This window comes from Cataglyphis hispanica, chromosome 15 (assembly GCF_021464435.1).
Source record: "Cataglyphis hispanica isolate Lineage 1 chromosome 15, ULB_Chis1_1.0, whole genome shotgun sequence".
Taxonomy (NCBI): Eukaryota; Metazoa; Arthropoda; class Insecta; order Hymenoptera; family Formicidae; genus Cataglyphis; species Cataglyphis hispanica.
In genome coordinates, this window is record NC_065968.1 from 5,433,501 (window position 1) to 5,457,621 (window position 24,121).

At 34.6% G+C, this 24,121-nt stretch overlaps 1 protein-coding gene across 4 annotated transcripts in view; it reads left to right on the forward strand.

Annotated features, from left to right (window-relative positions):
- Window positions 1-7,138: 7,138 nt before the first annotated feature.
- The window catches only part of LOC126855063 (homeotic protein distal-less), a 95,055-nt gene continuing 78,072 nt past the window's right edge, over window positions 7,139-24,121 (forward strand). Inside the window, exon 1 of one of the 4 annotated variants that reach the window (XM_050602420.1) lies at window positions 7,139-8,790. The gene's annotated coding sequence lies outside the window, so the exon portion shown is untranslated. The remainder of the gene's footprint in view (window positions 8,791-24,121) is intronic. The other 3 variants (XM_050602419.1, XM_050602417.1, XM_050602418.1) reach the window with 3 other exon arrangements.

Here is a 24,121-nt window from a genome sequence, read left to right on the forward strand (position 1 = left end):
ATATCATATACATGTTTCAGTCATTCAATAAAATTAAAAGTGTTTTAAATTCATTTTTCAAATTCAACGACTGATATTTTCTGATTATAATTTAATTTAAACGCATTGCATTGTTAATATAAATGTGTTAATATTTGTGCATTACTAGATTGCACATTTTAATAAAATAAAAAATGTCACGTGGTGACAGTTTTTATATGCAAGTCATCGTTGACTTTAGATCAGCAGTTTATACAATGTTGCGTGAGAGGCAATTTTCTCTCAGTAGTACTTAATAATCTATTCAAATGACCGATTATTACATTTCGGCCTTGATGTTTTGCACCATTCGGGAATGAAAATGATACGTTGGAAAAACACGATCTTTGTAGATGCCGAGTGAACGTTGCAGCTATTTTCTTTCTCGTTCTATCACATAATTATATTTATGAAAATGATTTATTATTTCATGAACCATAAAAATTTGTTTCTTTTTAATCGATAAACTCAGTTATTTATCAGTGACAATAAAATTAATTCATGTACTAACGTATAATTATTAATTAAATATCAATAACTTGCAAGAAGTATATTTTTACTAATAACTTTGAATATTTGCGGCTACTAATTTTTTATTAATAATTATTTTAGAAAGAAAAATTAACATGTCACAGATCAATGTCTTAATATAAATTTCGCTTATTTTAATACTCAAACTTTTATTTTACCTCTACACATTGCAAATGCCGAATAAAATTAAATAAACTGAATATGCTCTCACAACTGACTGTGCCTTCGAAAAAACATTGCCAACACAGGCTAGCATATAGAAAAAAAAATGGAGCTGGCCGCGGAGAAGCGAGTGCTGGCGGAAAAACGACGCGGGGCAAGGGGTCATGCCAGCAGGAAGGTCTTCGAGGCGGAAGTTGCATAGCCAGCGTGAACAATGCATGCGTCCCGCGAGCGGTCGTTTAATAACCCTGATTTGCCGTTTATACGGGAGGTCGGTGGAGGAGGTGGAAGTGGGCTGCGGGAGACACGGAGGAATGGAGAGGAGGCGGAGGGTGCTGATGATGGTACAAGAGGGTGAGCATCGGGATCGCGCGCAACAACCGTACATAATCACGTAATGCGGTTATCATGCCAATTGCGTAAATATTTGAGCCAATTTGTGGCATGCAACGGATTCGCTCTCCTCCCTCCATTCGTAGCTTCACCAGAAAGAGAAAGAGAGAGAGACCACCGCCCGATCGGAGCGACCCATTACGTTCAACTTGTTGGCGTTTGCCGACCTGTCGGTCCCTCTTTTTCTATCTCTCAATTTTCCCTTATTCTCCATTTCCTTCCCGTTTCTTACATCGGTATCCGTCCGGATGGAGGAATAAAGAAGCAACTAGCTGCCACGCGCAGAAACCGCGGCGACACGACGCGGCGGAAATGTTCCGCCTGCAGTAGCTTCTGATCGCAGCACTTTTAGTAATTATTTGTTATGTACATTAAAATTCAAATATTGTAATATTTGAATGTTGTGTATGCATTTTAATATTTGAATATATGTTAGTTTAGTTAATTTAATTTAACAGAGTAACGCGTGTGAAAGAAGTATCTAAATGAAATTATTGTTTCCCGCGATTTTATATGTATATATAAATATATAAATTTTATAATCTATCTATTACTATAGATTAGGTAATAAACATTGAATAAAAAATCTCAACTTTGTAGATTTTCTGAGACGGGTTTCATTTCCGACGAAATTCCAGCCAGAAGCAAGAGTACGAGAAAAATACGAGAGAAAGAGGAAAGAGGGATCGAGCGAGAGAGAAACTGGCGCCTCTTCCAAAGCACGTAATCGTTATACGTGGTCATATGTTGCTAACCAACCAGCCAGGATCCAGTTCCTGGTACTTGGCTTCGGCCGTAGATTCGGGCTTCCACTCTTGCGTGTATCCGCTTGTCCGCTAGTCTCTCTGTCCGCGTGCCGCCCTCTCATCCACGCAGGTAGAACAGGCGGGCGGCCGCGGATCAATTAGGCGAGTGCACAAGTGTAGACCTTGTAAGCGTGCAGGAACCGCCGACTTCCTTTCGGATAGACTTATGTGAAAGTCGGGCTGATTCAACGACATTATATAGAATTCTTCGTTTTTGTAATCATCTGTATCTTTTGATAAAGATATTTTAACGTCCATGTGTCATAATTTAACCATCTCGTCACGATGTTTATTAAGAAAAAATAATCAACTCTAAATATCAACTCTTTACAGAATCTCTTTAAACATTACATAGATGTATATATATTATTAATCGAGTATTTCGGATCCTCTTGATTTTTGGCGACTCATCGATTGACTTCAATAGAAATACGTAAAGAAGGTCGGAAGGTCATCGTTTCGTATACAAGATGTCATCCTACGACGATCATTATACATCTCTCAACTGTTGTCTTCTCATCGGCATAACGCGTTCAGGAGCGTGTGAAGAAGACATGGCGCGAGAATAGAGAGCAGAAAAAGTGGCGAGAAGTTGAAGAGTAGGAACAGAGGCGCCTTGTCATGCCGTGTAATGACGGCAAAGATGCACGACGTCCCGTTGGGAGAGAGAGAGGCAGAAACCCGATGAGAGAACGGGAAAAAGGAAAAGAAGCAATCAGCGTCCTTTATCTTCTTGCTGAGATGAAGCCTCCTCAGTTGCAGAATCGAAAGATACTCCTGCTACTGTCGATCTTGTTCTCTTATTGTCCATATTTGCCATTTTACTTTTATTGAAAAACAAATTTTTTACTCCCTTTTTCCTCTTTCACTAGAGAGTACTAGTTCATAAGTAGATATTTAAGTATTATTGTTCAATATTAGATGTATTATCAATTCCAATCTGAATATTTTTATTGTTTTATAATTTGTTATAAAACAAGAAACTAAACAGACAGAGAAAGAAAAAGAAACAGAGAGAGAGAGAAGAAGATTATACAAAAATATAATATTCTATAAAATGTTTATTGATAAACATGAAATATTTCTAATATGGTAATTTTTTTATCATTAATTTTACGAGTATCTGATTTTGTATAACTTTGCAATTTTTCTGTTCCCCTAATTTTCTTCCTCTTTCTTCAAAGTTTTTTAAAGACAGTCTTGAAAATGACGGCCAAAAAAATATTATCGTACTGATATTATCGAGTGCGGGCAATTAATGATTCCGTGAAAAACATGAATGGAAGAAAGCAACATAGCACCTGACTCGGCACATTAGTCGTCGACAGGAAATGGCTCCGAAGATGACGTTTCCTTCGAGAAAAAAAAAGAATCTTCGAAAGTCGGTCCTTTTTCCTGAGAATAATTATTTTGAAGAGGGAATGGCAATTTAACGTTGGGGATCCTCTTATAGAGTTTACTGTCAATTTATGCCATTAATTTCGGATTTGCAGTGAAAATGTTCGTCTCTTTTTCCAATTTATTGAAAATTTCATTACTGACAATGAGAACTATTACTTAGAAAGCTTATTTTTTCAATTTTTTATTTATTGAATGGTAGTTTTTTTTTCTATTTTTTATATAAAGCAAATACACACATTTTCTTCTTTTCCAAAATTATAAAAAAACCATACGTTATAAATTTTTTTCTCAACATTTTATTCTCTTTATATATATATATATATATATATATATATATATATATATATATAATGATATATAAATCATTCTCCTTGAGGAGAAAATCATTAAATGCTAAAATATCTATTGTGTTTCCTAAACACAAGTCATTATCGTTAAAGTAATCGGCCCATTGATCGATTCATAAATTCTTGGGAGAATGAAGCAGTAGCCGAACTAATTTTTTAATTTTTGAATCTTTGGGAAGTCATATCGTAATTTCTCGAAGCTCTTCAGAGTGTCAGATCGCACATTTCTATGATGTCTCTTTAAAAAAAGGAAGAACATCATCTCATAGAATTTATATCGGGCCCAAATCGATAAAACTGGACATTAATGAGGCCATCGAATCAGTTTTCATTGCTGTGGCGAAAGGAACTATCGGTTGCGCCTTTTTTCCTCTCGCTTCTGGTGAGAAATAGCACTTTGCGAAGAGAACCGCCCAAAAAGGAATGAAGAGATTGTAGGCCTCCAGAGTACATACTATCTTCACGTCAACTGATCGTGTTTTTTGAGCCAAATGAATATGAAAGAAATAAATCTAATTGCACTATAAAACATTTTATTCAATAAAAAAATTATTGTTTTTACGATAGAAGATTGCTACATGATTGATTGTACCATTCAAGATTAAATTAAATTAATTTTTCTATTTTTTTTAAATTATGTCAAAATAAGAAATTTATTATTGTTGTTTGACATTAAAACGTTTCGTAGTCAGATATTGCATGAAAAGTACAAATAAATATTAAAAAATAATAGTCAAATAAAAAATAATTTATAAATTTATTTAGAAAAGAAAAAGATAGCAATGTAGAAAAATAATTTAAAAGAAGATATCGAAAAAAGTAGATGATAATCAGTAGAAATGACCAAATTCAGATGAGTATCACTCGATAAACAACCCCCCATAGTGAATGTACAAGGTGTAGGTATAGGCGTTAAATGAAATTAGCACGGCGTTTAGTTAAGTTAGCCGGTTCGTTTATATATATATATATATATATATATATATATATATATATATATAGCCGATCCTTTGGGTTATAAATTATTCTGGAATGACTTGCACCAAAGCGGATAGGTGAGGAGATAAAGAAGAAGAAGGAGAGAGAAACTCGACTCGAATAAATGCCAAGCTAGAAAGAAAAGACAGCACGGGCAAAGACATAAAATAATATGAAGTTATATATTAAGAAATATAATTTATTTTATCTATCAGTGCGATATCTTTGTTAATATAATGTCCAATACTTTAATCAAAATTTTGTACGTACATTAACCTCATACTATAAATACGTATATGTATAATATACGTAAATGTATAATTCTATAATTTATATATATATATATATATATATATATATATATATATAAACAAAAAGATAAACAAATAGATTTTTAGAAGTTTAAAATTGAAGCTAACACGTTCTAAAATACTTATATATATTTAAAAAAAACTTTAGCATTGTGTTTTAATTTATCAATTGTTTGCAAAAATGTGATTATTTCAAAAAATTGTATCATTAATTTTTATTGTTTTGCAATAATTATTTCACAAAATAAAAAGCTTTACAACATTCAAAATTGCAGAGAGTAGATCATTATAATTCCAGTTTAAGGAACGAAAAAAAACGATCGTTGAGAAGGCGTGAAACGTTGGCGCCTGGCGCTCGAAATAGAAAAAGGGATTTAACATTTTATAAAGAAAGGTAAGATAGAACTGTTAAAATCTAAGTCATTGTTTCGAGAGTAAAAAAAATAATGATCGAAAAATTTTAATTTCATGAAATTTGCAACAGTATCAATATATAATTTCTATTACTAAGTACATTAATAACTCAGCATGAAAAAATACGATATTAAAATATAATATTATGGCATTAAAAACGTTACCTAGTCATATATTAACGTACAAAAAAATATTTATACAAAAATCACAATAATATTAATAAAGTATACAATTTAAAAAATCTAGAGAGCTTCTGTTCTAGACAAAAATTGCATTAAAACCTACGATTTTTGCGAATATCTTTCTTCGTGTGTCTTACCTGATAGCTCTTTGGTATCTTCTACCATGTAACGGCGATTCATCTTTGCCGAACAAGCGTAACGAAGCTGCGTGGACAGCGGCATCGAGAGCGAGGATATCACCGGTCCAAAAACCTCGAAAGCAATTATAACCGAATCCCTAAATACCCATCACCAAGCTACACGGGGTCTTTGTCTCGCGTACCTGTAAGCCGACTTGTTTCACAAACGAGGCTCGGTCGGACTACAAAGGTCGACCGCCGCGAAGAATCGAGGACCGGTTGACCCGCGCGGTGGTGGCTCGTCGAGCTACGTCAAAGGTGGCCCAAGTCCGAGGCCTCGAAGGGAGACATGTTTTTTGTATCAAATATTTACACATTTTTATTGGGTGCTAAACCTATTCGGGATCATTACATCGCACCCGCGATCCTATCTCGGGAATCAGTTATTCGCTCATTAAGAGACTTGCTTCTCGCTTACCTCGCGCCGTCATTTTATTATGTATAATATTTTTTTTCGAGATTTGTTTATGACGATTGCCTGCATCAATCAATGCACCGAGAAAAATAAATCGGATTAAATACAAGTGGCAATAAAGATAATTAATAGAGTACTACACAGATATTGATATAAATATACAGAAAGTTTAAAATATTATGTGATAAAAAAATAGTAACGATTCAAAAGTGGCTTAAAATTATGATTCATATTATTATTCGTGTTATATTCGTTAAATTTATTAATTAATATAAATATAAATAAAAATAAATGAAATAATTATTATTAAAATAAAAATTAAATATAAATTTAAATTAAATATAAAAATAATGTATACATACATATATATTAGACAAAGTAAAATAGTCTATTATTGTAGAGATAAAGAAGCACGTAATATTTTACAAATCGCAAATAATAAATGAAAAGGATCATAAATTATTCACCGACAGTTGCTTCCTTCGAAGATTATTCCCAGATCATCTCCTATTCTTTCTGCTCTTCGCTGCTTTTTCGTGATATGCTGCTTGCGAAAAACACGGTTAATTATGATCACGAATATACTAATTATCAGAATAAGACAGAATTGCGCGGTATTTTGCACGGTGCTCCTGAGATTAAGATGCGATGCGCACAAAACGATTCGAAAATTACTTTGTTGACTGTTTGCACGATAGATTTTGTTCGAATAAATCATATAACGACGTTTCAATCGTATAGCGATGTACAAGCAACCAATTTTTACTACACGATTGACAAATGTATTGAAATATAGTAAAACTCTGATAAGCTTGTTCGAATAACTTTAAAATACCCCACCACACGTACTTTCACCAACACACTAGTGTCGTGTCTCTTCTACTGGCAGTTACGAGAAGGCGCGCGCCGCTTAAGCCAGTCTCACATACTTTCCGTAACCGTAATCGTAACCGTAACGTAAGGATTCGATCAATCCGCGTTGCCATGGACAGCCGAATTAAGCAATGCGATTGGTCGAATCCTTACGGTTACGGGAAGTGTATGCGATTGGCTTTAAGACGCGCAACGCACTTCATACGCCTGTGACGTAGTCACACGGGGCTAGCGTAACTATTTCTCTCCACTCCGCTTTCCTCGCCTCGTACTGGAGAAATTATCGGCACTACAGTAGTTAAGTATAACAATACGCATTAATTAAACACTTTCTCAACACTCGATTCGAAATTGATCTGTTTTGTATCACATTAAAACGATCAATAGTCGAAAATGATATCGATAATTTCATTCTGCGCGTGATCTTATACGTCCGAAAATATACATACACACGAATGCACATACATCATTCGATTAGGTTAAATTCAATATTGCACGCATGATATATTTTGAACAAGTATTAAGTATATATATTGCATATATTATCACTAAGTGTTGCTCGCGTAAGAATTAAATAACTCGTAATTAAATAACTTATAAATCCTGTCTATCTATGGCGTTGATTCTTATTTGTTCATTTGTTGTAAAAATTAGATAAAATATGCTTCTCGATAATTAATCATTGTTTCGATATGCTTACGAATCGTATGTCAATTGCAAAAATTGATTAGTATTACGTGAATTTATAATCTCTAAAAAATAATAGCATTTATAGGAAGAGTGAGCGAGAGCGAGAGAAAGAGAGAGAGAGAAAGAGAAAGAAAGAGAGGAAGCAAGGGCGACCGAATGAGAGAGAGAAAGAGAAAGAGCGAGAGAGAAAGATAATACGTAGAGCGCTTCACGTCGTTCGCCGTACGTTGCGCAGTTCCTAGAATGTCGCCGCGCTGGAATGTAAACAAGGTTAAGTACGTAAACATTGGCGCGTTACAATTCTCTACATATAAATATATTAATTTCATAAACAATAGCGGCATTATATATCGCGAAAGCAAACGGCAAACATCTCGTCTCGCAGTTTAGTTATTGCTCGCACGAAATATTTAAGTATTACAAAATATGTATATTGAAACATTATATTCTCTCTATATTTTACTTTCATCGCTAATAAACATTTGATGTATTACGTTTTTTTTTTTATAACACTTGGATCATCACGTTTTGAATCCAAAAATGATGTGCTTTATAAATTGACGAGATATTTATCTCGCAATGCAGAGAACGCGAAACGATACGTGAATTTGTCTAATTGAGTGAATTGAAAAGCGAAATATATTAATCGTTAAATAATAATAGGTATTATATTTCGTGGGACTTACTCGAAATATTTTGTGCGTGCAATATCGAACTTTGATTGTATATTTTCGGACTAATTGCGTCTTAATTAGTGTCGTTAACTTAACCTAACCGCTGTGGCAGAATAAAATTACCGATGTTATTTTCGCGACTATTGATTATTAATCGAATACAAAATATATCAATTCCAAATCGATCGTTACAATATAGTGTTTAATTAATGTATTATTGTATCGTTACTTTTTGCGCGAAATACGTGATTAATATTGAAAGTGCCGACCAATATCGGAAGTGCAAAGTATCGCGCGATTGTTATATCAATTAGTTGTTGCGCGGTCGTGTTTATTTATGTTTTCGCGAGTGAGTGCCATAAAAAAGCAGCAAAGGAGAGGACTGCTCGGAGAGGCATCGAAAGAATAATCTTAAGGTATGCAATTTGTAATTTATTTATCTCATTATTATTAATTATAAATGAATTATTTGCTTATATTTCTATCGACAATTTATTTTACATTATTGCTTATAATATAATATATTAGATGAATTGGAAAGTTCTCCATACAAGTCTATATATTTTTTATATTATATATATATATATATATATACAGGGTGGGCCTATTTGTAAAAATGTATAAAATAATTGTAATTTCAGAGAGTTTTGGGCGTTAACTTTTTAAGGAAGTATTTTTCAACTTATGTTTATCGAAAAGTTTTTGTTCAGAATTAAATTTTCTACAAAATCTCAATCTAGCCGGAACATTTGAGCCCATCCTGTATATAAAAAAGAACTTGAAAAAAAATTTCAGAGCTCAATTTAGAAAACACTCTAAATTTTATATTCGAAAGTACTTTAAATTTTTCAATAAAATATTTCAACATTTTAAATGTAGCTTTAATAGAATAGAATTTTTAATAAATTCAGAAGTCTGCGTTTTTATTTTTCAAAGATTATATATGATATAAACAAATACAAGAAAGAAAGAGAGAGCAATAGCAGAAAATATACATATATAAATAGTAAATTCTAATTTATAAAATTCTGGTTTATATAACGCATGAAAAAATTCATCGATGCGAATAATAATTTATATTGAAACTACATTAGCTAGCGATAAAAATAAAAGAAGAGTTGGACATTTTTAAAGTTATTTTATAATAATATACGTTATTATACAAGCAACGAGTTTCTCTGGTTGTTATTTTGAATTAGCTTATAACTCGAACGCAAAAGTAGATCCGCGGGCAGATATTTCCGTGCTAGCCAGTTTACTGCCGGAGGGAGTTCGCGTGATCCTGGACGTATCCTAGCTCGACTAGTCAACCCCTCGAAGGGGCCCTCTTTCGAGGAGATCGAGGATGCTCGAGGATGCACGGAGACCCCATCCTGAAATCCGGGACACGCGAGCCTCGCGGGAAATTCTTGGTTTTATATCCGAGCTCTCTGCTTCTCGGTAAAGCAACTCGTAGCTACGAGCGTCGTATTCTCCTCTCGTGTCTCGTTCGTATCCAACCTCTCGCTTCTATCGATGGAATCTTTCGATATATTGTAGAATTATTAATTTCAAATCGAAGGTTTTTATTATAAATAATATATTTGCGTTAAAAAATAATTAAGATAAAAGTGATCGCGAATTGTAAATTCTTGAACCGGTATTTTTATTTGAATCAGTTAGAATATGATTAAAAGCAAAAAGCTCTAACATTTTTTTACATATTATGTCATTAAGAACTTGCATATAACATTTAATATTATATGAAATTATCTCGAATGATGAAATTATTGATCCTAAATGACAAAATTTGCACTTTGAATTTTTCAATTAAGCGACTCTCATGAAATCACATATTAGTAGAAATGCAAAAAAAATTTTTTTTGCATTATTTCGGGATTATATAAACTAAGTATAATCAATCATATCGTGAGAAGTCAGCATATCGTCTGATTATATGATTCACGCGAATTGCACGTATTCTTGCAATTAAGTAGGTACATTGATTATCGCGTAGTAATTAAGTATCTAGTATAATTAGAATTACATAGGCAAGACATTTAAACACGGTATAAGATAAATTGAGTAATTATATTCACATTATAAGCATCAGCATCGCATAGCTCTATTTATATCAGGTTCATACGTGATCCATAAATTCTATCTGTAAGGTACGATAACTTAAAAAATAATTTTGCATATATTTTCAAATATCACAGCGTCGATACGCGCGCGCGGACATATCGCAAATGGTGAAAATGCGAAACGGTGAGAACGAATGTTTCATTTGCACGCAAAGTCAGTGCGCATGTAATGCTGCAAAATCTCATTTTACGTAACACGCGATATATGACTAACGGGTGGAGGGGGGGAGGGACAAGATATCGGAAGGTCTGGATTATTTGAACGCATCGTTAGTTGAAATTGCAGACTTGATTTAACGAGATGCGCGGATTCTCGTACACAATGATCCGATTCATATCAGACTTGGAAATGCAATACGATCATAGGGGGAGGGGGATTAATTTCGCCGACACTGTAGTGTAGCGAGCCGAGTGTGATGATAACACGTCTAGCGGTACTACCGTCGTAACTTCGTCCGTGTTACAATGCGCGGAAGGGCATGACCGGTAGAGAGTACAAAGATAGCAGGGCGCGCGTGGAGGGTGCGGAGTAAAGCAACCCCTCGAGGGGACACCGGCCGTCCGGACGCGCGTAGATGTGGACGGCGGTGATGTGTGACGTGGCCTGACACGATGTCGGATCCCGGTGGTCGTGTTGGGTACGTCGCGGTCGTACATGATGTATATGGTGCGCGGGAATAGGGGCGGAGCGGAGACAGATGGGCGTGCAGAGAATCCCTTTGAGGCTGCCGCGCGCGGCGCCAGTGCCTCTGCGCCCTGGAAGTTGCTCTTCTTCTTCTATCTCACCTTGTATCCCTCCCTCCCTCCCTCGCTCCCTTTACCTATATACTATCCCGTGCCTCACCTCTCCTGGATAGAGCTTCGCTTCTACGGCTACGCAATCAAGCTCGAAGAAGTCGAAGAGCGCCCTCAATCCTTGCCTTGGCGCCAACTCTCCAACACCGTCTAAATCATCTCTCCTTTCTACTGGCGTGAAACAAAAAATTTTCCTTAACGGTACAAGAGCGAAGCTGCGAATTGTCTGCGATTCATGAGAATTCGATTCACGTTTCTCGTAACTTTTGCGCATTGAACAGTCTTCGTGCTGATCATACATAATACGACTGTCGCGTAAAAATTTTCTCTTGGATGTTGCCTGCAACTTGTGGCTTTGTAATATATACTCGTGTCTCATATATTGACTCTATTAATATAATTGGCTCGATAGTTAAATAATAGCATTCATTGTAAACTTAGTGAAAAAATGAAAATTTTCATCTTATGTAAAAAAAAAATATATTTATATAAAAATCTCTATAGCAAGAAATATTTATACAAATTTAAGATTTTTATGAATGAAAAATCTCTTTTCTCGAAAGTCACTTTGCATGAAATTTCATTCGCACTTCGTTGTAATTAATGGATTTTTAAGTGGCCAATTTATCAGTATCGTCAGAAGTGAGAATCGAGGTTCGCCGCGGTAAAATAGCGAATTGTGCAAGATCATGCAGTAACAATCGATCGAACGCATCGTTACGAAGGACTTTACGCTCGACTTCCCGGCTCGTCCCTATACCTTACAGCTTACTTAGCAGAGTGGGGTAACGGCGTTTAGCCTCCTGACTAATGAACCTGCGGGGCCCGAGCACCCGGCAGATTGCCTGAGTTTCGTTTAAACTCCCGTGGAAAGGGTCAACCAGAGAGCTGAGGAAGATGGATGCGGTGATGCTTGGATTATAACGTCGGATTCGAGTATGACCTACTCGCGTCGTTTCTTCGACATGACTTTTATATCGCTAATTAAAAAAAAAAAAAACACAGTAAGAGAGACATTTAAAATTATTACGCAATTATTATGCAATATGATTATTAAAATTGATTCTATAGCACATACACAAGATTCATATCATTAATGTGATGTGTAAATATAACATTTCTTACTATGTGTATGAAGAAAAATTAGCGATCATATTTTGAGGGCCATCATGATGGTCTTTGACCCGAATCGAATCCTTCTCGGAAATTAGATGAATCGAAATCGAAAGATGTCTTATAATTAATCAGAATTTAATTCTATATATTAAAAAAATTATAGCACGCGAAAGGTTTATCTCTTTTCACCATCAAAATGTCAAAAAATTATATTCTTTTTATTTTTTTATATAAGAAATAATTTTCTTATGAATGTTTTATTTAAAAAAAATAGATTTTATCACTTTGTTGATAAAAAAAATTAATATAAATTGAAGTAGATTAAAGAAATGGCATGCCAAAAAAAAAATGTGCTACATAAAAATATTCTCTCGCATTAAACATTTTTTTATTGACAAAATTTTATTTGACACATTTGATGATGCAGAGAAAATAATATTAGAAAATATTGCGTTCGAGAGAAGATGCGTTTTTTGTAAAACTGGTAAATTTACAAGGAAATCTCTTCCGTGCGCGTCGGACGTCTTGATTGATTGGACAGTAACTAATGAACCGCGGCTAATTGCGCGCAGTAATATTCGCCAGCAAAAACCAAGCAAAGCATACATAGCTGACCCGTGACTTCCCTAAGATCACAGGACTCCCCACGCCGCTTCCTGGCCACGACCTTCCGCCCGACCTTCCCGATGCCTCCCGCTAATTATTTCGGTTACCCTCTCATCGACTCCGTTTCTGTCTCTTCCGACTGATTTTTCTTTGTTCTCCTGGTTTATCTCTTTTGGCGCCCGGCTTTCGTCTACAAAATCTCGACTGTCTTCGCGTATTGATTAAAGCTATATAAATTAGTAAGATACGGGTTATTAATCCATAGATTTTTTCACAGTACATTTATACTTTAAATAATAGTTAATACGCACAATCATACACACATATTGGCATAAGCCTGCACGTACCGTAATATAATTTAAAATGACATCCACTTCTCAAATATCATAAATATATCGTGTTTAAAATTTCAAAAAAAGATTTATATACCATATTGTATCTGTGTAAAAGAAAGATTAATAAATATTTATTAATTTATTATCTTTATGGCTAATAAAAATATATAGCCCGTATTGTAGAACACATATCAAATAAACTATAAATTTCAGCAGGTATATAAAATAGAAATTCCGAGATAAATTTCTGTATCTACTACAGCTTCTTAAAACAATATGTAGTGATAATATAACTGACACTGACGGGGATTGTACAAATTTATTGTGGCAACTATAAGGGAGGTGGGGGAGGGGGAGGCATATAACGACATACAGTCACGTTTGCGGCGATCGAGAGGCGAGGGACTTTTATTAGATCAGCAATAAACACCGACCCCCAGGGTCCTCTGTCGAATATAAACGCCGCCGAAACAGGATTCGCCCACTGACTTCTAGAAATCCCTTCTGGCATCAGTCTAGAAAGCAAAGGGGCCAATTACGTTGCGAGGGGGATGAGTGCCGTGTCAATTCTGGTTAGAGACGACGGTATTAACCCTCTACTGGGTCTTTTTAACCCTACAATCCACCGCGACGAATCCTCACGCTCTTCCTTTCTTCGGAAAGGACCACATCTAATTCAAATAAAAAAGAGAATCGATACTATACCAAACTAGGCGAGACCCACGTAATTTTATTGGCAAACAAACATGTTAATCGATGGAAAACTAATTATTTGCCTGCACATACACATGACAAAGAATTATATATATGATTACCAATAATTACAGTAAGAGAAATATTAAAATTACATGATAAAATAATATAGTTTTTTTTTTACAATAAAAATTTGTTTTTAACTGTTTTTCTTTTAATGTTTTTAAATATTAATTTTATACGCGTAATTATATTTTTTTTTAATTATAATAATTTTTTTCTAATTTTCTATTATAAAGATAACTAATGAAAAATGTTTTAAACTTTAACTGAGAGACTTATTAATATAATTTTTAACGTTTATTATTTATACATGTATTATTCATTATAAATTTATTGAAATTATAAACTAAACTTCACACTAGCAATTAAAAATAGCGTAAAAAATTTATGTACAAAATATTTTTTATAAATGTCATTGACAATTTTGCGCGTTATATAATGAACATTATCTTTTTATGTTCTACATACAAGCTTTCTTAATAAGACAGTTTGCTTTCTCTCTAATATATAAAGATAGTATAGACAAGTTGACAAAACGGATACGTTGCAACAAGTTGGCGGATCTATTGTAGAGAAAAAGGCTAGATATTCTTGTGATAATTTGTTATGCGAAATTATTCAATATTTGCAATATAAAATGGTTCTAAAAATTTGATCACGACATAACTCGTTCGCCCTCATCGCGTATCGCTCACTCGCGTAAGATCGATCTGATTCTCACTCTCTCATGGCTTGCCGATGGCGTGACAGCCGGCTAGGCAGATGCGTGGCAACGAGTTGACATCGAGCGCTGCGGGCTAGCATGGCTAGAGTTGCTCTTCGCAGACACGCACCCTGGCATTCTGGTGGAGCAAAAGGGCGCGAATAAAAACAAAGGGAGGAAACGAGAGAGACACGAGAAAAGAGGAAAGAGAGAACAAAGAGGGAGATAAAGGGAGAGCTGGCAAGAGAGGCAGCGAAAAAATATATAAAAAAAAGAGGGGCTCGCCGAGAGACTCGTACATGCGCGTGCGCTCTTGCACGCACAGCGCGGCCCGTCGCGGCGCAGGCACGCACGCACACTGGCCGGTTTTCTTGTTGCCTATACACTGGGCCTGATGCGCGACGACGGCCCTCGTCGTCTACTACGACATATAGAATAGTAATGAGGGACAGAGATACAAGGCGGGTCTTCCAGCCGCCACGGGGGGAAACCGAGCCGGCCGCGCGGCGCGGAGCGTCGTCACGCGAGAACGCAACCAGCTGACGTTCTCTCTCGCTACTCCCCTGTGTTCTCCTTCGCACACTCTCCTCTCTCGCATCATGTACTCTTCTTTCTTTCATGCCTGCGTTCTCTTTTTCCGTACTTCACCAACTCTTTCGCGCGCATATTTGGATGTTTTTTTTCCTTTTTTCTTTTGATTGTATCGCATTATTGCTCTCTCTCTCTCTCTCTCTCTCTCTCTCTCTCTCTCTCTCTTGAACATTTATAATTTTCCCTCGATAAGATATAATTAGAAAAAATTCCTCTAGTTTTAGAATGAATAGAATAGATCGATCGTGAGAATTTAATTTTTCGATTTTATTTTTCTTTAGAGATATGAGTATTTTTAATATAATTTTAACAAAATTGAAAAAAATAACGAAGCGACAAATGTTATAGCTTCATAAAAAAATTACAAGCTCATGTGAGTATATAAAAAAATTATAATATTATTACATATCGCTTTTTGCATTTCCTAACATTTTATTTTCTTTTCACATCTTTCTGTACGACTTCGATTTGTTACTTTATATATTCCCGCGTTGTGTTCTTCGATGATTTCACCCGCCTTCTTGTCTCCTTCCTCTCTCATCATCCATACACCTCGACGGTGATCGTGAACCACCCCTTTTGCAAGAAACCGAGGAACTCCTCGTACAGAGTTTCTCGTTCAATTCAACCCATGTACCTTTCGTGCGAACACTAAGTTCCTTTTATCAACAGTCCATCACGATCGTTTGAGAACTCCAGGTGTTCGTCGCATACATTCGCAATGTCGTGCGTGCGAGCGAGGTCTTTGTGGAAAGTCGCGGAAATTGCGGGTACTCGTGAGATTCGATTAGGTATAAGAAAGAGAATGGGAAACGCATTTACTCTCCTGCTTCTGGTAGTGATATTAGCTATTTTTGTAATGTTGAATCAACAAATATCTTTCGAGTTTCCTACGACTATAAATTGCTTTTCATCGAATCTGTCGGTGCGACAAAAAGTGCGACATTCGATTTTGGCGCATTAAATGAAAAACAACATCAAATAATTGATATGTCTAGGTAAAAGAAATTTATTTTTTTTTTTTTTTTGCATTTATATATAAATTTTTTTTTCTATTTCAGCGCATTCGATTATTATTTATTATGTGATGTTGTAAGTTAAACACAAGAAATTATTTCTCTATTATAATTTTGAAGTTGAGTCTAATAATTCTAATGAGAGATGGAATGATTTTTATGTACATATTACAGCATATAACATTACAAATAAAATTTTTTGATATTTGTTTTGTAATGATATATCTTATTTAAGAGCATATACACCTTTTTCCTTTAGAATTTAAAACTAATATTTTTTCTAGAAAGAAAAAAGCCACGCTCATAAAAAAATAGCTCCCTTTTATCGCAAATACGAGGAAGATGCGCCTAAGAATGTCGCACGGTCGTATCGCGGATTGCACGCGAGTGTTGCGTTTTTTGCTCGCAGCACTGACAACCCTTCTGTTATAATTTTCACGCGTTGCAAATTGCTGTCTTCTCCATTTCAAAGTTTCACCCTTTTTACGCAACTCACTACTCTCAAACAATTATACTTCAAAGTCCCATAGGAGCAGAATTCTTTTTCATATGATTGCCGTCGCGTGAAAAATCTATAACATGTGTGATAAAAAAAGTCGCTTTCCATTTCGCACCTTCGTGAACAGAAAGAACTTAGTTATTTACCATCATAAATTGTCCCGGGAATTAAGTACAATAATTATCGCATAATTATAATTTTTAATACATTCCGATAACATGCTTCTGATCTTTACAACATGCTTTTAATTTCCTTTAACATATGTGTACAATGTTACTTCACCAATATATCGTCACTTTAATACTCTTACTATATAATTACGCGCATTTACTTTTATATGTGATAAATACTTATTAAATATTTTATGTATGATAATTTTATGATAAAAATTGCCTACTAATATATATTATACATACGCCCGCTATTGTCATTATATATCTAAAACTGGTCACTATCAATATTTGCCGAAACAATTATGGTACATTTACAGTGGAAATGTACATTCTGTACGAGTATCTACGCGGTTACGATTACGATTATTGTGACACACATGACGTTAAAGAGCAAGTGGGAGCTTCTCACGTAGAAACGTCGACTTTCAATCAAAACCGAAAAGACCGAATATCCGCCGGCGCTCGTAGTCTCTCATTGAAGGAGCTCCCGGTAGAGAACTCGCCACACCCCTCGCGGTCGCATCGTTCCCTCTTTCCCTTTTCTTCGTGTGCATCGTGGCATTCTTTTGTTTCGAGCATTCATTCAAGCGAGGGCAACTACCTTGGAAGTCAGTTTTTCCTCCTCTGTCTGCTTCAGGGAAAAAGACGAAGGGATATATGGGAATAGCGGGAGAACGAAGTAGACAAACGATCACACTTAATTGCAGGGGGGAGGGGAGGGGGGGGGCGGGCGATTGATATACGGATAATAGGGGTCCGATCGGGCGACACTTCGATAGGTCCGATACTTATTTTCCTGGCCAATTCGAGAATGCATCGTCAAAAATTAGATACCTGATGCTTTTGGGAAATTAAAGCGTCGACCATTGTCGGCACAATATTAGATTCTAACGTAATAATGATTCCAACGTGTTTCTTTCATCAATGAATTAAACTGCAGAGCTGGATTTTACTTATATATTCATTCATTGTGAAAGCGGAAGTTACATCATTTATCAATCATTTTCAAATGTAGCATTTTTATTCATTACATCGGGGACATTAATTAATTTTTTTGTTAACATATTAATTCAACCAACCATATTAAAAAATCTTAAATAATTTTTAGCCTGTAAAGAGAAAAAAGTATATAATAAAATAATAAATAATTAATCTACTACTTTGCTTAAAAAGTTATTTATAAAAAATTATTTGCGCTCTTTTTATAATATATAGATTAAAATAATATATAGAATCTAAATCGTCTCATAGAAAAAATAATTTGATTATCAATTTAATAACGCATTTAAACTGTGATGCATTATTTTCTTTATTAATAATGTAAAAATTTTCTTTGATGTATCCAGTTTCCATAAGCATTCATAATCTCGTCATCATTATTCCGTATCTTATCGCGAATCCTCTCCCGATATATACGATAATCAATTTCACCACAATGGCGGGCAATTCGACTTCTCCACAGCATCCCTCGTTCCACGTCGCTAGTAGCCCCATTCATCCGTCCTGAAGAAGCCGCGTCTTCGCCCTCTCGTTTTTCTCGTCGTGACTCTTCGCTCTCCCCTTTACGTGTCCACCTCCCCTTCGGTGTCTTTTTCTTCCTCCTCAGAGGTACTCGTGAAAGTCTCTTTGTTCAAACGACGGCCCGTCCTCGTTCGTCTCGTAAGTTGCCGACTCCTCGAAGGCTTTTGACTCTCGTGATCGAACGACTCACCGTGAGACTCATGAATCCGCTGCCTCTCCCGCCTTTCTAACGTTACGTTCCGAGCTGCTGCGTGATGCACTTTTCTCAGAATATAAATATACGGTTTTACATTTAAGACAACTAATTTTGCTATATCAATTTTGAACATTTAATATACATACAAATATCTACCTGATTTAATATAAGTATTTTATTTATGTGTGTGTGTGTGTGAATTATATAATCGTTTAATAAAAAAATGTCAAAAATAATTTTTTAAATAGTGACTGAAAATTTCTGTTAACAAAAATTGATTCAAATCAAACATAAATTTGTTCATTGCTAGTATCGTGTTATATATACATTTGCTTTCCGTACATATCGATCTTTTATGAAGTTCTTCGTGTAAAGTGAAAATAAATTTTGAATCGATTTTCAGAATATATATATATATATATACATGTTCTGAAAAGGACGGTAAATCATTGACGCTCGACGATATCGGATTAACGGAATCGATTCTGCGACAACCTTTAAAGTGTTTTCAGCGAAGTGGTAGGGGCGCGGTAAATAGATTTCGTGGTTCGTGCACTAAAAATAGAGGATGTTTTCGGACGTTAGAAGGAACGGTAATATCGTGTAGAACACAATGTTTGCGGGCAACGCCCACCTATACTCGCTCCGGCTTTTACTGCCGGGCAGTAAAGTACGAAAATTACGATCCGAGCTTGTCACTGCTTCGGGCATCGAGAAACTCGAAGACCTGCTGCTTTCGCGCTCTCCGTCTTTCTTCCTTCTCTATTCTTTTTTCATGTCATAACGCTTCGTACGCGGTGTAGATACGCGTACAACTTTTAGCACCGACCGCGTGGATATTAGATATACGGTGTTAGACGTATATGATGGATAAAGCATGACGCATATGACCAAAGCAATACGATTCAATCACGCAAAAAGATTAAATTGTACAACGCCTGGCAATAGATGAGACTGTGAAAGCTTTTCGCAGAATGCAGATATACCATTAATGATAATATTTTTTTAATGAGATGTGAGAGATGAGATATGTATTAATGATACATATAATATAAATTGTTTAAATAACTTTTAGAAAGTATGTTTACCAATATTAATAAGAGATAATAATAATAATAATATTAATAAGATATGTCAAATTAAAATAATTGTAAAACAAAAATTTTTAACGGCAACAAAAATAGCGGATTTTCTTGCGCAATAATGATGGAATACATATAGCTTCTGTATCTTCTGTTATTTCTTGCACTCGGGATACTCTCTGTTCTTAAACGTGACAAGTATTGAAGCCGTCATTATCAGACATATAGGATAGGGAAAAAAGAATGCACAAAAGTGCGGGATAAGCGGCGTACCGATCGACAGTCACGGAATCTGCGAAACTACACGAGCGGGAGAAAGTTCTCGCGAGATGCAAACGCAATTACAGCGAGTGATAAAAGTGCCACTTAGCACTATAATCTGCGAATATTTTTACGTTCTTTTGATTTGACAGAGAAACGACGGGCAACGAGAAATCAAAATGCCACTTTGCGTCGCAATTTATTCATTCGTTTCTACACCGCGCGTTGGTACACATTACCTTCTTTTTTTTTCCTGCATATGAAACTATTTTAGTTACAAGAGCTTCTTTTCCTTTTTCTGTCTCGCATCGTGCGAGAAACATTTTTCACGGGCCACGCCGTGTGAGACATCGCGAATTCGAGGCAACAAAATAGAACATTTTTTTTTTTTATTTGTTAATAATCTCTGATTATACATTTTACTGTAGAACTTTGAAATATCTTCTTTATCAACTTTTTAAGATAAATTAAATTTTACACATTTTTTTACATATTTTAATATCTTAATTTTATAATTGAATATGCTGACTTTATTATAAATAATTTTGAAACAAAGTTAGATTAACAAAAGAAAAATTCGTGATTTTAGATAAATTTATCACATTATAATAAATCAGCTGTTTTCTAATTGTATCGTAAAGTACAAAACACCTTGTACATGCGCAAGTATTTCAACTATCGATTATAATCAAGCATTTTATCTAAAAAATTAGACGCATAATTTTTAAAGCGTGCACCTTCGTGTGTCGACGAATCATCCGCTTTAGGAAGACCCCGGGCGAAGTGGAGAAAACAACATTGACGGGTACCGCCGACGCGGTCTTCTCATCGTCTAATTGAATGGCATTTTATTTAGCACAGTTCCCCGCACTCTGGATAGCCGCCATTTACCTCAATTACGTAATTCACCGTACACGGCCGCGCAGCTATCCACCATAGGCATCGCATGGGTGATGGCGTAGCCGATGGTAGTGGTGGTGGTGGTGCGGTGATGGTGGTGGCGGTCGACTGATGACACGTGTTTGCGCTACTGCCGCCATGCAATTAGCCTCCAATGTAATTTCGCGCCTGTAAGAGCGTGCCACGCTCTTTTGGCCTAGTGCCGTTCCCGCGGGCTCATCGGTACACCGGTATTACGAAGAGGGAAGTGATTTCGTCCAGGACACATTAGGAAATTCGAGCCTCGTGCCATTCTTTGTATTATCGTGTCCTGCGCTGCATTTTGCATATCGAATATATCGCCCGCGCAACGAGCTGTTTTGCAATTCAAAAATTCAAAAATCATTTTCAAGATGAACACATTTTGCTATAAATATTTGTCGATATTTATATTAAATTTTGGAAAAAAAAGATTGAACCATAGAAATCCGTAGAAAAGAAAGTAAAAGTGCAAGTATTGAAAAGGGCAAATATTGAAAATGGCGTGAATATAGAAATGTGAAAATAGAAAAAAAAATTTATATATCGTGTGTCTTTTCTATATTCAAACATATTATTTTGTGAGGAATATTACCGCGATGGGATAGCTTTGATGTGAGCGTACAATTGTAGTTGCATGCAACAAACCTATAGATATTTCAAATTTGATCGTAAAAAAACTTCACTATATCTAGAAGGCTATTATCATGTAACACAAAATAGAGTTCTGTGTACACTTTACTTCTCATACATTATTAAAAGTTTTATGTGTGTGCTACTCAAAGTCCGTATTTTCTATTTTCGCGTTCATTAATTTTCGTTTATTAGTTTCATTTCTTAAATAATCGGTAAAAATAAAATATCTAAAATTTTTCTATCAATATTGATAATTGTTACACATAAACTAAAGCCATATATGCATTTTTCGAAATCGAAAAATATTCACGTCGTCTTCAGTATTGCGTGGATAATAATTAATATTATGTTCTCTTTAGCGTATCGAAAATGAATGCTCACGTAATTAAAGCATCGAATCCGTATACCGATGAAATGTGACGCAATGTTAATAGATGAAGTATTATCTAGCAACTAATATCATTGTAGACGATAACCACGCTCAAGATAGTAATTGTGCTCGCTCTGACTGATTAAGTATAATTATAATCCAGAAAGAAATGTCTCTAGGTCACTGTGCTTAGGATGACAATCAACGAGTTCCTGTTTCAACTGTCTTGTGTCATATATATATTTCTGAAGTTTTGAAATCTCAGACAGATTTATATCGCATATGTTAGGGGAAAAAATTTTATTTGATTAATCAAATACAAATGAAATTTATATTTGATATTAATAATAAAATAAAGAGACTGACGTAGAGTTATAAATTCTCAAACTTGAGGTAATAACATCGAAAAATATACTGCTTGAAATCAGATTTAATTTATATACATATAATATATTTTAAATAAAATCAGAAGCACGATATGTATGTATATACATAAATTAACGTAAAAAAGAAAGAGTCCATAATAAAAATTTATAAAAAAACATTAGCCAAGTGATGCATAATGAAAAGTCATTATTTCAATTATGAATGTTAAAGAGGCGACAGAATGATTTCAATTACAAAAAGATTTAATTAAATTAATTACACTAATACATATTACACGATATTGATAGTCAATGAGTGCGTAAGTACGGACGGTCAAGATCACGCGCTAACAAGCGCGTAATCTATCTCTGCCCGTTCACCCGATTACGCATTCATAGATACTATCAACAAAGATTTTATTTCATTACAAATTGCACTTTATATTAAAGTTAGACGCCCATGCACTTAATATTTTTTCTTTTGGTTTATATTTGAATACAAATTTATAAATCGAGTGAATTGACATAATGTTTATTATTCAAGCGCATCGCATAATTATTGTGTCACAAATCTTTGGAATTTAATTAACAACAATCACAATCGAAATTGTTGTCGTTAGGAAAATATGATCAGTTTTATTATCGATACAATTGCAACGGTGACAATATGACAATGAAAGAAAAAAAAAAAAAGAATTGCGCTATTTATATGACAACTTTATGTCTGTCTTTATTATTTTATGTTCATTGGCGATCCATTTTCTTCGTGCCGAGTTGATAACGGAGCCAAAGGCGTTTTTTACTTTCAAAGATTGCGACAATATTCGCGCGATCAATAGTACAATGACAAGAAAATATATATTTCAATTTTAAATATTATTCTGGATGAGAATGATTCGACACGAAGGAAATGAATCATGTGGCAGCCCGATTAATGTCATGAATTGTGAGCTATCTGGATATTAATATATTGCGCATGACTTCTTTCATTTTTTAATAGTATTAGTATGTTAATTTAATATATGTTTTCTATTTTATTTATTATTACGTATACATTACCATTTTCATGAAATAATAAGTAAAATATAAAGTGAAAAAGTTCTCTTTTTCTCTCAAAAATAAATGCAATTTTTATGAGGCATGCGACTAATTATCGACAGCTGCCTGAGATTCAAATTGATAAAAATAAATTTGCATGCATGACACGACTTTGATGACTGATTATTCTTAATGATTACAAGATAACTACATTATAAATTTAAAATAAACCGACAGATTTGATTATCAGATATAATAAATAATATGTTATGCTTCGATTAAATTTTTTAAAAGTAATTTAGCTTGTAAATTTTGAGAAATAAACACTTTTCGAGATTCGAAATATTGAGAAAATCGAATAAAATTCTTTGAAAAATAAAAATTTTAAGTATTTAAAATATCATGTGTTAAGTCTCGTAAATTATGGGGTAAGAGAGAGCTAAAGAACGTAAACATCACTTGTTTACATAATGATTTATTAAATACAAGAGTTCACTAATAAAATGAATACTGGATAACACATAGTTTTTTTCATAGCTTGATGTCTATCTTCGACCCAAGAGGATCTAAATAAAAATTAAAATTAATGTTACGAGAATCAACTTATTAAAAAGAATAAGATGAAAATTACGTAGTATATATATTGC